We start from the raw sequence: 17,914 nt of genomic DNA on the forward strand, positions 1-17,914 counted from the left end.
CAAAAAGGTTTTAATTATATTATAGGCCTACGACTAACGACATTGGTGATCACAAATAGGACTACCATATTATTATGGTTTTAGTAGTCTTTACAACAACATTATAATTGTGAATGTCTTCCCACAATAATCCACAATGCTATAAATGCAACATAATTGTAACATTAAAGTTACCATATTTTAGAATAAGAGTTTAATATGTATGCATTAATGATGTAAATATTTATACATAGTCAATAAATCATTTATCATTTATTTGTATTACCTTTTTAAGAGTAAATGATGATTAAACATAAATGATATATAATATAATAAAAATGTATAAAACTCATACATTATCAATACATACATTTTTTTTCTTAGAATAATGCATGTAGATCCTTGTCAACTCTAACAACTTCATTCACCATTTTCCTCTTCTATTGAGGAAAAAATAACTAAAAATGAAATTCATATTAATTTGAATACATAATCAAATCAAATCCATCCGTTGATTGATGAAGGGTGGCAAATGGTCTGCATGGCTACACCAAGAAAATCTCTAGTTTGCCCCCCAGCTGCACCCTCTTCATTCTGTACATGCCTTCTTTTTGTAGGGGGCATATGTGACAAATAACTTAGAGAATTATCTTGCTCACTCCCAAGACTAGTGAGCGCTGAGCTTGAACCATACATGCCACAAAATTTGTTCCCATCTTGACCTTGACCATTACTGCATTTCAAACCAAAGCTCCCAAAGAATGATGGCTCAGTTGAAGAAGTTGCCCCAATTTGTGCAGCTTTTTGCAACAAAGCTGTGGCTGACATGTTTGCTGAAGTTGTTTGATTTGGTTGGTGTTGAGAACTATACAAGGAAGGAACACTTACAAGGTTGTTTGTAGTATCCTTAAAATTATTCACTAGTGGAAGTGAAGTAGTAGTGCTAGTTAAATCTTGATTTCCATTGGATGAGACCTTATTATCAAACACCCACTTTAGTTGATAATTAGAGGGTGGAGGGTTAGAGCATGAAACAACAAGTGGGTTGCCACCACTATATAGTGTAGCAGAACCAAGTGGATGAATCTCATGCAAATTGCCATTGACCAATGTTTCATGAGCCTGAGATGTTTGACCCATATTCCAAAGGGATAGTTCCCTATATGTTTGGTCACTTGGTTCCTCAGTGTTTGAATTTGGCTTGAAAATTGAAGAGAAACGGGTTGCCATGTTAGGCCTTATAGAAGTTTGCATGAGGCTGTAAGCCATGTTTGATCCTGCGTTAACCTTAGCTGTTTCTTCTGCTAAGGCATCACAGAAGGCCCTGTGAGTGATGAAGCTATCCCTCCTGCTCCATCAATATTGATAATAAGCAATAATTAAGATAAAATAAATGGAATAAGGCATGTAAGAATGCCAATATCAGATCCAATAATAATATTTATGCAACATTTTTATCTAAAACGTTTCGAAAATACTATCCAAAATCGAAAGATGTTCCTATTTGGTTGAATGTATCACATGGAAAATGTAAAAAAATGGTATCAGTTTTATGCTGGGCAAATTTAATTTTTGTATAAGCTCAAACAAAGTCTAAATGCAAGAAACTTGACAGTAATTGCCTAATTGGAGAAGAAAGTTTTATGTTCTTACGTAATAAGGGAGATGCACTTTTATACCATTCGGTGTATATTATTTCAATTATAACATTAAAATTATAATTAAGAAAATAACTAAATTCAGTATATACTAAAGTTCAATTATAATTAACATAAATTAAGTATTGATATTTGCACACAAGTTTTGATAACATCACTTTTCACACTTACCTTATAACTATTAAGTAAAAGACTTCTACTTTATAATAATTGTTTTCTTTTTTCATGTGATTATAAAGTAGATGTAAAAATTATATAAAGGAACTAGTGTGAATAGGAGATTACCATTTTCCATATAACATTTAACATATTTTCCGTACTCTTAAGAATCTGAAGCATTAGTTCAACCCCATATTAGTCAAGGCAAAACACAATTAATAATCACTTAAAGGAAATGTTAAAACTTTTGTCTTTTCATCATATGGTTGCAAAAAATAATAAGAACTTGTGGAGTTCTTTCAAGTTCTTTCTCTAACTCTACTACTATTATTCTCCTCGCGCAGATATACATCGAGTCACAACCACATACACCATAGACAAAAGGAGTTAGAAACAACGATATCACCACCACAGATTTCAGCTAGATGAATCATTTTTTCCCTCTATCTTTTAGGTTTGACAGCAACTAGATCTATCTTCTCTATCAATAATATTTTATTTTGCAGATAAAAAAAAGGTTTGAGAGCAACTAGTCCACTACTGCATGAAGAGAGCTATACTCTTTATTTTGTCACAAACTAAGATAAAGATAGTAATTTCCTATGTCATTTTCTTAAAAAATTTCAAGACCACTAGACAAGTTACCACTTTTGCATAAGATTTGGTTACTATCACTATTTACCCTATATATATATATATATATATATATTCTGATATGCAAGATAAGATAGACAGATAATTACCGTGAAAAGATAGTTCCACAGTCACATTTGTATTCTTTGGTGCCACAAGTCTTTGAGTGTGCTTTCCAATCTGACTGCACAGCATACCTTTTTGAGCACTTCTCACACTTCCATTTCTTCTCACCATGCTTTCTGCAGAAGTGCTTTTTAATCCCAGTTAAGTCTCCAAGAGCCCTTGAGGGATGGTTGTGCACACAAGTCTTCTCTGGACACACATAAACTCGCTTCTTTACTTCTTTGCTTGTTCTCTGCTTTAGCTTCCAAGGAAGGTTATGCCCACGTCTATGGAGTTGAAGATTTTGATCCCTTTGGAAACCCTTTAGACAAATTTCACAAACGAATCTGTTTGTGGCCATTAGTGTCTTTGGTGATAAGGCTATCACTTCAGCTTCAGGATCTGCAGTGCATAAATAAGATTCATATAACAAATCATTTTTTATTTTCAATAAAAAGCAATTGCTCAGCTTTGAATATACATCTGATTCAGCTTTGAATATACTTGTTTAAATGAAAATGTTTGGTTAAAGCTGATCGCCTAGTAACTTTTCATGTTTATGGCATAAAGTGCTTGCGTTTTGTACTATAAACATGAAAGATGTTGCCAAAAATATCACCCCTAAGTTTACACATTACAATGCTCTATGATTAAGCAAAAGGTAGAGAAAATAAGGAAGCTAAGAATATAACTATAAGCAACAATGAAAGAAAAAAACATGCCTGGGTTTCCAGGGAGGTTTCTCTTCCTCTTTAAAGCAGGAGTGTTACTAGATGCACCAGTTGTGTTCTGATGAGTGAAACCATATGAGATTTCTCCATCATCCATTTTTTCTAGCATATCAAAGCTATTTCTTCAACTATAGGTTTGACTCAGATTATAAGAAAAGAAAAAGCAGTTAAAATTATGAGTAAACCCAAGAGAATGGGGAGCTAGCCTTGTTAATTATATAGTTCCATGTTTCCAACCCTAAACAATACAAACTGATATATGCTATATGGAATCCTATGTTCTTGCCTTTCTCTCTCTTATATGTTACAGTGTCAATTTAATTATCTACTTTTTAGGTTGAATAAAAAACTAAGATGTTATGGGTGGCGTTGAAAAGCTACAGGGAAGAGAGAAGAAAAGGGTGAGAATCAAGACAGAGAAATATAGAGAAGAGGAGGTGAAGCAAGTGTGTATGATGACACATGATGAGGTCGGAAGAAAGTTGAACTCCTATTTGGAATGATTATCCCATAATTTGTTACTTTTTGGTTTCTTATTTTTTAAAAGAAACATGTTAACTACACCATCTCTTTCACAGTTTTTATGTTTTGTACTCAACTATGCTTATTAACATTTCTTGTTTCCCATTTATATGTGGGTATATGGTAAAAGCAAAATGTAGGTGTGAAAATTATGTAAAGTTGTAATCATATATAATGTGTGTGATGTAGAATAAGACTACATAAACTTATCTCTTCTTGCATTCTATTTGATAACTTTTTGTACATTAAGTCTCTCTTTACTATATATCCACTACAACAATTTTCCACTCCACCAATGGCTCCAAACAATTGTCAAATTTAGAAAAATGTACTTTTTACTTCAGGCCATAGTTTTATAACTGTTGTTATTTGGGGCGTTATCTATTGCTTTTTGTTTAGGCCATAATTTTTTGATACACTGCAACAGTTTTCCAAATTGTTACCCTAATAAAGAATATATACAATGATTTCCAAGATCATTAACACGAAATAAGAGTTAAATCTTTATAATTTATGAGTAAGGGGTGTTCTTTTGAGGAAATTGTTTATCTCAACATTTTGTCTATCAATTTTTTAGAGTTAAATCTTAATAATATATATATATATATATATATATATATATATATATTTATTGTTGTTTTAAAATATTAATAATTCACAATGCCAGATTTGGTCCTATTGCTAGGTTAATATTTCAGCTTAATCTTATCAACGACAAAAAGTTATTTCAGCTTAATTAATCTACTCTCACTTTCAACCATTTAAATCATAAGGAATGCTGTTTCTGTCAAAAAGTGAAAACGATTATGTTTCATAAATGAGCGTGACTGGAAAACAGAAGCCTACCACCTTTATTAATCTTCATTTTCCACAAAAAGGAAAATCTTGTGTCCTTTAAACCTACTCAAAGTGATAGTATGGGTCATTTCCCTAATTGATAGATGCCAAAATAATGTTGTAAAAATGCTTACAATGGAGTAGTGCCATTAGAATTTAAAGATCAGTTTGGCAAGCTATTTATTAATGGCATTCTATGCATTGAAGTATAAAACATTAATTTTTATTATTTTTATTTAAGAATTAATAATAATTGAAAATAAATAGTAAATAATCCACCGAAATAAAAGAAACTTTTGTATATATATATTTTTCTTCTTATATTATATTAGAAAACAACCATGTGCACGTGTCCAAACACTCACCATGCTGTCAAGGAAGGTAAATCCAAAGGAAACGACGAAAAAACATAGAAAAGGGAATAATCGTCCCTATGACAACATGACTATGTCTCACATTGACTGAATTTCTAGCCCATCCTGGTTTTTATACACATCTAAATAATTGTTGTTACTTGTATCTTTTATTAATATATATTTAATTTAAAGAATATATTAATATACATTTAATTATTACTATCATCACATCACGATGATGGTGTAACAAGCAGTCAAACATACTTTTGGTTTCTTATCATAAGTTGAAGACCCTCTTTGGGCAGTCACTTTTTGAGTGCATGGTACATATGTATTGAACCTTTTACCATTCTCTTGTTAAGTTTTAGATGCTAGATATTTTTTCTGATTTTAAAGCTTTTGGATCTTTAGCCCTAGTCTTTTCTTTTATCTCAAGATTAATTTAGATGGAAATGTTTAACCTGTGTGGGCATAAATAAGTATTTTATATTGTGGTTATGGTTAAGTTAACTATGGAAATTTGTGTATGATATGGACACAGTTATGATCACGATACTATTAAGAAGGCTCACAAAAGTATACTATGGTGGTCAAAATAGCAATTGCAGAATATAATTTAAAACACTATTATCTGTTGAATTTGGTGATATATTTTAAGGTATACTCTATTGATTTTAAGGTAAAAATTACTACTTCTCTATTTCTATTCTTATAACACTTACTAATATTTTTATAATGTTGGACTAAAACTAAGATTATTTGGTAAAATAATGTTAGGAGACAGCCAGGTGACAACGGCAGTGAATTTTTTAGAAGTGTGAGTAACCGGGTCCTTGTAGGCTGACTTTTTTCTGCAAAATTTGTACTCCTTAATCATAATCTAATGATGTTTTCCTTTCTAGCATTGAAAATATAAAACTTTGGACTTTAGCTGTTGAACTCTGGTGGCCCTAGAATATTATCTCCTCTCCAGCACTACCCTCAATGGCTTCAACTTTCAAGGCCTTCTCAGATTCCTATTCAAACTCCACAAGTCTTTGCCACACCCTCTTCTATTACCTCAATTCTTTTTATCACATCCAATTATTTTTCCTTTTCCTTTACTGTATAAAATATGGATGTAATATTTATATACAATCAGGTAAAGATTTATATATAATCATTGTATTATCTATCATTTATTTATTTTACTTTTATTTAAGAATCAATAATGATTAAACATGAATAATCGTTGATATAATGATAGTATAAAAAACTTTATATTATTGATGTATTCTACTTTTTCTCATAAAATATATTGGGTGATGAGAATGTCATTTTATGAGTCCTCTATCCCTTGACAATAAGATTTAAATAAGCTCAACTTATTAGAAAGGGTAATCTTGTAAAGTCCAAAATTTTAAATTTTCAAGGAGTAGGTTCAGCTTAATTAAATTTGAATGATTGCCTAAAAGTAGAACAGAGATTTAGATCTTGGATTCAATTACAGAAATCCACATGCATCTAATTATCAAAAGGTGAAGAATATTGCCTTTTAATAATAAAGAATTTCCTTTGTTTAATATTATGATGTTACAATTAACTTTATTTTTCAAAAAAAAAAAACAAATTTTGAATAAATTACATCCATACCCTTGAATTTAGTTAAATTGATGTAAGTAATTTATATATGAGTAAATTACACTGACATCCCCTGAGTTTTAGTGAAATTACACAAACCACCTCTCACTTTTCTAAACTTACACAAACCTCCCCTAGTTTTATACTTTCATTACACTGACCACCCCTGTATAAGAAATAAATAAGTGTAATTTTTTAAACAAAAAATGTGATAAATGCAATTAAGTTAAACAAAACATGATATATTGTGTAGACAAGTCTAAATAATATACAAATCAATGTATCTTTATTATTTTTTGTTACAAAATGCATCAACAATTATAAAGAAATATTGTTTAAATCACTCTTATAATGTAGTGTAACAAACCAAAAATAATAAATATACATTGATTTGTATATTATTTAGACTTGTCTACACAATATATCATGTTTTGTTTAACTTAATTGCATTTATCACATTTTTTTTAAAAAATTACACTTATTTATTATACAGGGGGTGGTCAGTGTAATGAAAGTACAAAACTAGGGGAGGTTTGTGTAAGTTTAGAAAAGTGAGGGGTGGTTTGTGTAATTTCACTAAAACTCAGGGGGTGTCAGTGTAATTTACTCTTTATATATATATATATTGCATAAGTGAAAAGTGTAACATTTTAAACCGTAAATAGTAATAAATATAATTAAGTTAAACAAAATATGTTATATTGCGGAAACAAGTCCGAATAATATATGAGTTAACATTTCTTTATTCTTTTTTTTATTACAATATAGTATAAAAGTTAGACAATATCTTCTTAGAATTATTGATGCATTGTGTAACGAATCAAAAATATTAATTCTTATACTGTTTGGATTTGTCTCAACCATATAATATATTTTAACATAATTATATTTATAACTATTTTTATTTAAAAAATCACACTTATTTCTCGTACATAAATAATTTGTATAACACATGTATATAATAAGGATAATTTACGGGCATAAAAAAGAAAGATATAATTTGTGTAATTTCATTAAAATTTGTCAATTTAAGTTAATCAAAAACTTTTTTGCTCATGTACGAATGGCAAGATGCTACAAGATCTTAGCCAAACAAACTTTACCACACACAGAAAAACACCACTTGACATGAATATTCTCTTTTCGATTTGCAACATAATTTGTACTTCACTTTTTTCGTAATATATGCACGGTTTCTTGATAACGTATACTTGCAATTTATATGTTTCCATCTTGGAATGTAAATGTAGCAAAGTTTCTTCATTTTATTTGTCATCAAATCAAAGATATGAGTCAAGGAACAGCAAAGTTACAATAAAGCAAAACAACTCATCCACTATATATTGTCTCAAATTTATGTAACACAAAAAATGTAGGCACATAAAGATTAACTAAATTAAGTTACGATTACAATCTAAGAATCATTCATAAATTATATGAAATTAGAACGCAAGTTGTACTAACTTCATGAAGGCATGTTCACGAATCCGATGAAATGTCATGTCTAAGTCGAGTTTAAAAAAAAATGAAAGAGAAGTTCATGTATGATCTGTTCATACGCTCAAATCACATCTTCTTGGGACTAAAGACCATGATAAGATTTAATAAGAAAAAATAGCATTGAGATTTAACGTGGTTCAGTTATGTGACATACATCAAAAGGTATTCGTTAAAATTTTCTTGTTTCTAAGAGAACTATTTACAATGAGACGAGACATATGTACAGTGCACCAAATATAAAGAATTTATCCTAAACCCAATAAAAAAAATAAAAATAAGCGGAAGAAATTGGATAAGCTAGTCACATATGATAAGCCAATAAGATAAGATAACTCTATGATACATAGTTACAAATTTATAATTTCTAATTAAGGTGAACATCATATACTTAATACAATTATATTGACTATTTATTTTGGGATTACAAAACAAGTGATGTAATTAATGACAACCTAAATGACTTTTGAAACTGATAGTGGATATGAGCTTAAACAATGGATACACAAATAGTTGACCTATAAGGGTTAATGAGAACCCCTCTAAGTTAACACATAAGGAACGCTTATGATCCTTAGACACCAAATCACAAATAATTTTCACCTCTCCTCATCAGAGAGAAAACGAAGGTCCCAAAAAGAATTAAAGATTTGGTTGAGGAAAGTCATCATACCAAAACTCTCTCAAAATGTATATCAAATGAGTAGATCAGAGAATATAGATTCAGGGATCTAGGTATGATTTTGTATTATTGTTTTATATTATGTGTGAGAATCATGATATTCAAGATCCTAAGATTGATATTTCACTAATCATCAAGAAATATCTAACAAGTGGTATGAGAGCTTTAGGTTCTAAATTTTATGGTTTTTCATTAAAGATGATTTTCCTCCCTTTTTTATGAACCCTAACTTTTAAATTTGTGAATTTTTATGCTTCCGCTATTGGTTATGAAATTGGGTATTTAGGAATAATGATGATAACTTTTATCCGCTTCCACTTATTTGAATTATGAGTAATTTGTATTATGAATCATTGCAACATGGGTTGATGTAATATTCAGATATGTACATGAACAATGCATTAACTTTTATGATTCTGTTATGCAATATGTATATTATATGTGCACTAATGTCTTACTGTTGGACATTGACTTTTGTCACTCTATAATTTTGCAATTTGTTAAAGTATATGTATAAGGTATATATGTGTTAAGATGTGTTTTTATTTTATACATATACAATCTAGAATTCATTACCTTTTATATATTGAGAATTAAAATATATACACATATATATACATATATATGTGTGTATTTTTTTCCAACTTGAGGTTGTTGTGATGTTTGAAATTACTTATTAAAGTTAATATACATATAATAGTTACAGTTAATGCTTAAAATTATATATATTTTACTATGTTATTGTGTGAAAGTGTATATATATATGTTTTAAGATATGCATGATCATATTCGATTTGGAATTTTTTATAATGAGTTGCATATATTCTTTTATGCTTTTCACTCTAGATCTATTTTGTATTTGATTAAGATTGCATTCAGTTTTATGCGTCGATATATATGTAATATATTTTTTTATTTGAAATTATATTATTGGATTAGATTTGTTAATCATAAAAGATACCAAATCTGAAGGTTTTAATTCCAAGATCATATTTTTTTTTCATAATGTAACAATTTTCTTTTCCTTTTGTATGGTAATTATTTTTGAATTAATTGATGCAATATGTTGCTAAAGTAACCTCTATTGTGGAAATTGATTAATACTGCACAGATGAGTATGAGATTATTTATGCAAATTTTGTTCGGCTCAAAGGAAGACACAATTTGGCCAAGTAGTAACATACATGTGACGATAAATAAATAAAAATTATAAAGTTTATTTTCATGTGAATAATAGTCGGTCCAAAGAAAGGCTATTGTTTTATAGAAGTATTTGTTAATATTTGATCATTATGTTGAGAGTACCACTTACAAATTAATTTTTCTGTCCAAAGACGTAAAATTGATGTTGTGCTAGGTATCTTGTGATGAGTCTATTTAACATGTCTTATTTATATATATTACCTGAATTGTTTGTTTAAATGGTTGCAACACTTATGGTTTGTTGCATTGGTTGGTGGCTAATTGCATTATTAAGTAGATGTTATTGTTGAAGTGTTGTTTAAATTTGGACAACTTGCCTTACCATTATTAATCATGTATAAAATGGTAATATTTTCTTTTATGGAAAATTCAAAAGGACCATTACTGGAATTCAAGATGAAGTCTTTATGATGAGATTGATGCAATACTACCATTAGGCTATAATGGATATATGTATTTATATGTGGATATAAATAATATATGTTTTGGTTTAAGGTTATGTTGAATCAAACTCAACTAAATGGTTTTTTTTTAGAAAATAAAATTGTTTGACATTTTAAGTGAACATATTCAACAAGAAGTTGACAAAGTGACATCTTTTTTGTGAATTATTCATAATAAATGTCAAATGCTAGTGCGTATATGTATCCATGCGAGTATTAATCGACCCAAAGGAAGATTGTTATTCGGCCGGATTATATACACACTTGTGATGGTAAACATGTAATTATTATAATGTTGAATATGTAAATGATAAATCAATCCAAAGAAGGATTTATTATTTGACATGCGTTATGATCAATGTATGACCATTATAAACAAGAATATCATTAGTGATTGATATGAAATATCAAGTCAATTGTATGTTTATATTTTATGTGAATAGTGATCGGCCCAAATGAAGATTTTTATTTGGCCCAAATTACTAACATACTTGTAGCAATAAATATGTGATAATCATATGACTTTCCATGTGAATAGTAAGTCAGTCCAAAGAAAGATTTATTGTTTGACAAGACTGATTATCATTGTTTGATTACTACATTGAGTGTACCACTTTCAAGTTAATATTTTTGTCCAAAGACTGAATATTAATATTGTAATAGGTAACTTGTGATGTGCTCCATTATCATTTGAATTTAAGTATTAAAGATGAATTGCAAGAAAGATTGCAATTTGTTTTGTTCTTTTACTAGTGTTACAAATATTTCTGCTCAAATTAAGAACATTTCATTGCTGAATGGGACAAACTTTAAGGTGTGGAAGGAAGCCGTAGAAATTATTCTCGGTTGTATGGATTTAGATCTGGCACTTCAGGTGGAGAAATCCATTTATACTCTGGAAATCCTCGATGATGTTAAAATTGAGAAATTGGAACACTCTAACTGAATGTGTATAATGATCATGAAACACTCTATTCTAGAAGCATTTCATGGCTCTATTTCTGAGGGTGAAAGTGCACGAAAGTTCTTTGAAGAAATAGAACCATACTATGTCAAAAAAATCAAAAAGCGTAGACGACTAACCTTTTGGTTAAACTCATCTCCATTAACTATAATGGTAAAGGGAACATATGGGAGTATATTATGGAGATGTCTAATCTCACATCAAAACTCAAGTCATATAAGTTAGATATTGGTGATGACTTGCTCGTGCACTTGGTTTTGATCTCACTTCCTGCACACTTTGGGCCATTCAAAGTGAGCTATAACACTCAGAATGACAAATGGTCTCACAATGAGTTTATATCTTAGCGTGTGCAAGAGAAAGAGAGATAGGACTGAAAGTGCTCATTTGACTATGACCTTTCAGAATAAGAAAACAAAGAACAATAAGGATGTTGTGAAATGGCTATTTGTGTTTTTCCTCAGAGAATGTGAAATTGTTCTGCAATACACTATGCTAGGAAAACTTAGCATGAAGGATGTTGTTGAGTGATTACACCGAGCTCTTATAGATATGGTGAGATGCGTGATTAGTCATTCTTTCTTACCAGCGTTTCTTTGTTGGAGCTTTGAAGACCACATTTTACATCCGTAATAAGGTGCCAAGTAAAACAATTAACAAAATCACATATGAGCTTTGGAGTAATAAAAGACCAAGCTTAAAACAGTTGCACATTTGAGGGTTTTCAGTTGAGGCACGACCTGATAGGTCGCATGAAAGAAAACTGGACTCAAGAACAATTAACTGTTATTTTGTTGGCTGTGTTGAACGCTCTTAGGGCTATAAATTTTATGATCCCACTTCAAGACTTTTTTTGAGACGGGAAATGCAAGATTTCTTGAGGAAGTTGATTTTGGGAAGGAAGAGAACATAAAGAATGTTGTCTTTGAGGAAGAACCTGTCACTAATGGTGAACAAGTTCTTGTGCCTATTACCATTCAAGGAATAAATTCAGTAATAGGAGATAATGTTTAGAATATTGTCCCTGGCAATATTTTAGAACAAGACAACAATGAGGTTCTCCTTCAAGTACCTATAGAACAAATTCAACAACCTCAAGAAGTAGAAGTGTCATTAAGGAGATCCACTAGAGAGAGGAGAAGTACAATTCTTGATGATTATATTGTATTTCTTCAAGAACATGAGGATGGCATTAGGTTAACAGAAGATGATCCATTGAACTTCTGCAAATGGATATTTAAAACCAAGAGGGATTCGAATGGTAATATTGACAGATATAAAGCTCTGCTATTATCTAAAGGCTTCACTGAGAAAGAAGTTATTGATTATAAAGAAATCTTCTCTCCAATATCTTCGAAGGATTCTTTTAGAATAATATTGACACTAGTAGCTCATTTTGATTTACAGCTACATCAGATGGATGTTAAGACAACGTTTCTAAATGGTGACATTAAAGAAATGATCTATAAGGTGCAACCAGAAAACTTTGTGTTAATTAGCTCAAAGTCAATGGTATACAAATTAAAGAAATTCATCTATGGTCTTAAACAAGCTTCTCATTAATGGAATCATAAGTTTCAACAAATTATTACCTCGTATGATTTTGAGGCAAATAAAGTTGATAATTGTGTTTACTACAAGTCTAGTGGGAGTAAAGTTATATCTCTGGTATTATATATCAATGATATACTGCTTGCGAGTAGTGATTTGGAACTATTTCATGAGATCAAGAGATTTCTAACGAATAATTTCTAAATGAAAGATTTTGGGGAAACTTCTTTTGTATTAGGTATTCAGATACTAAGAGATCGCTCTCAAGGCATCCTATGGTTATCACACGATAGCTGTATAGATAAAGTACTGGATAGATTTGGCATGAAAGACAGTAAACCAGGGGATACCCCTATAGCTAAGGGAGACAAGTTTAGTCTCGAACAGTGCCCTGAAAATGGCCTTAAAGATACGAGATGCAAAGTATCCCTTATGCATATGTAGTAGGAAGTCTAATGTATGCTCAAGTTTGTACACCTCCGGACATATGGTTTGTCGTAGGAGTTTTTAAAAGATATTTGAGCCATCATGTAATGCATCACTTGAAGGCAGTCAAACATGTTATTCTTTACTTAAAGAGAACAAAAAAGTACATGCTCACTTATCGGAGGTATGAGAATTTAGAGATCATTGGGTACTCTGACTCCGTTTTTTTTGGGTGTCTAAACAATAGACACTCCACCTCTGGATATGTGTTTATCTTGGCTAAAGGTGATATATCTTAGAAGTCTGCTAAATAGATGCTCATAGCTCCTTTTAACCATGGTTACAGAGTTCATGGTTTGTTTTAAAACATTAGACCATGACATATGGTTGCGGAGATTTTATCAGTGGCTTACGTGTGGTTGATGGTACTAAAAGACCACCAAGAATTTATTGTGATAGTAAGTCCGCGATTCTTTACTCCAACAATAATAGGAGTTCTACAAAGTCAAAATTTATTGACATCAAGTTTTTGGGTATTAAAGAAAGTGTTCAAAATAGAAAAATTTCCAAAGAACATATAGAGACAAATTTTATGCTAGATGATCTATTGACTAAAGGTTTGGTACCTAAAGTCTTTCATGAGCATATTGCTCATATGAGTATTGCTCCTTAGGATACCTTAATTTAGTGGGAGTCTATATGTTTTATGATATACTTTGGACGTCATATATAATTTTATCCATAATAAAGTTGATGTTTTTTTGTTTTTTTGAACTTATGCATTGTAACTATTATGTTGCAATTAAAGACTTTGGATTGATCTCAATAAAGAATAAAGAAGGACCAATTGAAAATAGACATGTTTGAGATCACATTGCATGGAATTTTCATGTCACTCATCCATATTTGATCTGTTATTAAGTATATTAATATGGTGATCATCGTAGTTGAGTCACATTTGAATGTGATGAAGGTCACAGTGGTTCCATAGTTGATATATGAGATGAACCAGATTGTGTTAAAGAGACGTCTAAATATAAATAGCATACAAATGTGTGCCTAAAGAATATGTGATATAATTGTTTCAGGAAAAATATAAAGTCCAAGTGGGAGATTGTTAGAAATTCATAATTTCTAATTAAGGTGAGCATCATATATTTAATACAATTATATTGGTTATTTATTTCGGGATTACAAAACAAGTGATCTAATTAATGACAATCTAAAGGACTTTTGAAACTGATAATGAATATGGACTTAAACAATGGATACCCAAACAGTTGACCTATAGGGGATAATGAGAACCCTATAAGTTAACACATAAGGAACAATTATGATCTCCAAGACACCAAATCACAAATATTTTTCACCTCTCCCCATCATAGGAAAACGGAGGTCCCAAAAGGAATTAATGATTTGGTTGAGGAAGACCATCATACCAAAACTCTCAAAAGGTATATCATAGGAGTAGATCAGAGAATATTAATTCAAGGATTCAGGTACATGACTTTGTATCTTTGTCTTATATTATGTGTGAGAATCATGATATTCAAAATTCTAAGATTTGTATTTCACCAATCATCAGAAAATATCTAACATCACAATGAATATTTAATTAGTTATTATTCTTCTTAGAAAAATATTCCTCTATTTTTCAAAATTATCATTATAAATTATTTTATACATATAATATCATACTATAAACACGCACTTAGTATATGTATATCTTCCAAAAAATGCACTTACTATATGAAGAACAGTATGAGATTATTTATGTTTCTGAACATGATTAGAAGCTGAAGAGGCAATTCCTCACATGTATAAAACTCACCACCATTACAAGAGTAATAATTATCTTTATTAATGGAAAGATACATATTATAAAAAATAAAAGAAATAATAATATGATAAGATAATTTTATCCCTTTATATACAATAAAATAACATTTTTATCATTAAAAATACATATAAGAGTAAGTATCTGCATCTTCATTGATGGAGATGATCTTTGTTCCCATTACAACATAAATCATCCTAATTATAAATTGCAACCTAGTATTACAAGTTTTGAAATCTTCTATTTCTAAACTAAAAAGCAAAACTAAGGCACCCAATTAGGGATGACAATGGATTAGAAAGGTGTGAGTAGTGTTTTTTTCATTCTCAAATCTGCATTATTTGTGGATATTCATGCAGGTAGCGGGTATATGTAGTTACCCAACAAATTTTTAATTTTAATTATATATTTTGCAATAATCAATATCTAAAAATAAATATTACATTAATAATAAGATATTTATATAATAACTTATGATTATAGTTATATCACTACAATTTATTATGAAATAATAATAAAGTAGATAATATACAATTTTAAAATAATAAAAAAAGTAGAATATATATAAATATTTAATTAAAAAATAAATTGATAAATATGCGGGTACCCATGAGACGAATATCATAAAACATATTTTTACTCATAAACTATTATTATGGGTAACCATTGTAGATATTTTTGCGGGTAGCCTTGTGTTATTTCGCCATCCCTACACCCATCAGTGGCTTCTCTCTTCTTTTTCTTTCGAGGTGAATCAAGTAGTTATTATCAGTTAATTACCTTACGCGAGTTTCATTAATTGAACACCTAAATTTGAAAACTTCGTCTTATAATAAATGATTTTATCTATATTTTTCACAAAATCTAAGGAGCAACAAATGATATCCCAAATTTAGCGCAAACAAAACTTGGGGTGTCAGTAGTTCTAGTTTAAATCGTGAAATCAGTGAGACCGAACCAAACCATAAAACATTGTTCAGTTTAGTTTCACATTTCATTTTGGTTTTTTTTGTTATTGTATAAGTTCGACTCGGTTTATGGTTTTGAAAATATAGAAACTGTTCGAACCGAACTGTATATTAAAGAAATAGATATTGAGGAATAATGTTGCACCATTGTTTGAATTCTTCAGTCAATTTTGTGACTTAAATTACTAATTTTGTGTGTATTTTACTGTCATATGTTACTAAATTGTTATATATGTTGTTACTTATTAAATTGTTATATTTATGTGTGCTACTTTTCCAATGTCTTGATGATTTAGAACTCATCTTCTAACTTTTCGCGGTATCAAATATATGAATCTAACATATATCATAAATTGTATGTATAATATTAGTGTTATATGTGTGACTAATCATTATATATGTTACTATTATATGCCTTACTAATAAATTGTTATATATGTTACTAGTATATATATGTAGTACTAAATTGTTATATATGTTACTAATTATGATATATGTTACTAATTATAATATATGTTACTAATTATGAATTATAATAATAATTGTGTTTTCCTTTTATGGACAAACAATATCTGGTGAAATATATTTTGAATTTTTAATTGATGCAATATTTAAAAAAGAAATAAGAAAACTATGGAACCGAACCAAATCATTAATGACTGATTCGATTTCTACAATAAAATTTATAGTTAATTGAAGTAAACAAAATCATGTTTGTGTCATTAATTACTAAACTAGTAGGATATTCATGTATTCACACGGGTGATACTGTGTATTGCATAAATTTAATTCAAGAACGACAATATAATTTGTTAATGAAAATAATATCGAGGATTACCTATTAAAACATGGTTTGTAATAATTTATCCTTGATATAAACATATTGAAATAATGAAATGGTATTGAACCTCAAATGTTAAAAAAGAAAATATGTTAAGAAGAAAAGTTTAGAAATAAGAACTAAAGGAAGAAACATAGTTCAAGAGGATAGGGTTTAAGTAAATAAGAACTACTTGTGGAAAAGTAAACAAAAAAGGAAGAAACAAAGTGGGATAACCCCAACTCGTCAGAAACGTAAAGCATAAGAAGGAGATGATGAAATGCTCTTTTGGATAGTTACCTGTGAAGTTTAAGAAGCTTGGAGAATAGTAAACTCTAGAAATGTTTTGGAAAGAGGAGAGATGTTATGGGAGGAAGAGAGATGTTATGGAATGAGTGTATGTGAAGATTTTTTCTACTTTTCAAATTTTTGGGATGAAGAAGAGTTAGATTATTTTTTTAAAAATTTCAATGCTCTCTATGATTAAATAAATATAAGTATTAGCTTGTAATGTTACACAATACCTTTTTGGTGATTTGAGAAATTGCATCACATAAAGATTCATCATTTTGTTGGGTTTGTCAAGGTTATGTAGCCTTCAATACGTCAACTCACCTGCAAATAATGAACACTTATAACGAACACTTAAATAAGAAAATAATAAGTATTAAAAATAATTGACAATAAGATTATCCAACACCAATTAGTCACAAAGGTTATTTAAATATATGTACTATTTGATATTCCAATTATAATGTATGTGATCCTATATTTAATGCACATGTATATCTTCATAAAAATTAGTATAAATAAGTGAAATTTATAATAAACACTTAAATAAGAAAATAAAAAGTATTAAAAATAATTGACAATAAAATTTAAATTATCCAACTATTTTTAATTTAAATTATAATGTATGTGTA

At 29.5% G+C, this 17,914-nt stretch overlaps 1 pseudogene; it reads right to left on the minus strand.

The window, feature by feature from the left end:
• Window positions 1-398: 398 nt before the first annotated feature.
• LOC109338524 lies at window positions 399-3,800 on the minus strand (annotated as a pseudogene).
• Window positions 3,801-17,914: the final 14,114 nt, after the last annotated feature.

The sequence above is a fragment of the Lupinus angustifolius genome, unplaced genomic scaffold (assembly GCF_001865875.1).
Source record: "Lupinus angustifolius cultivar Tanjil unplaced genomic scaffold, LupAngTanjil_v1.0 Scaffold_28_32, whole genome shotgun sequence".
NCBI classification, from domain to species: Eukaryota; Viridiplantae; Streptophyta; class Magnoliopsida; order Fabales; family Fabaceae; genus Lupinus; species Lupinus angustifolius.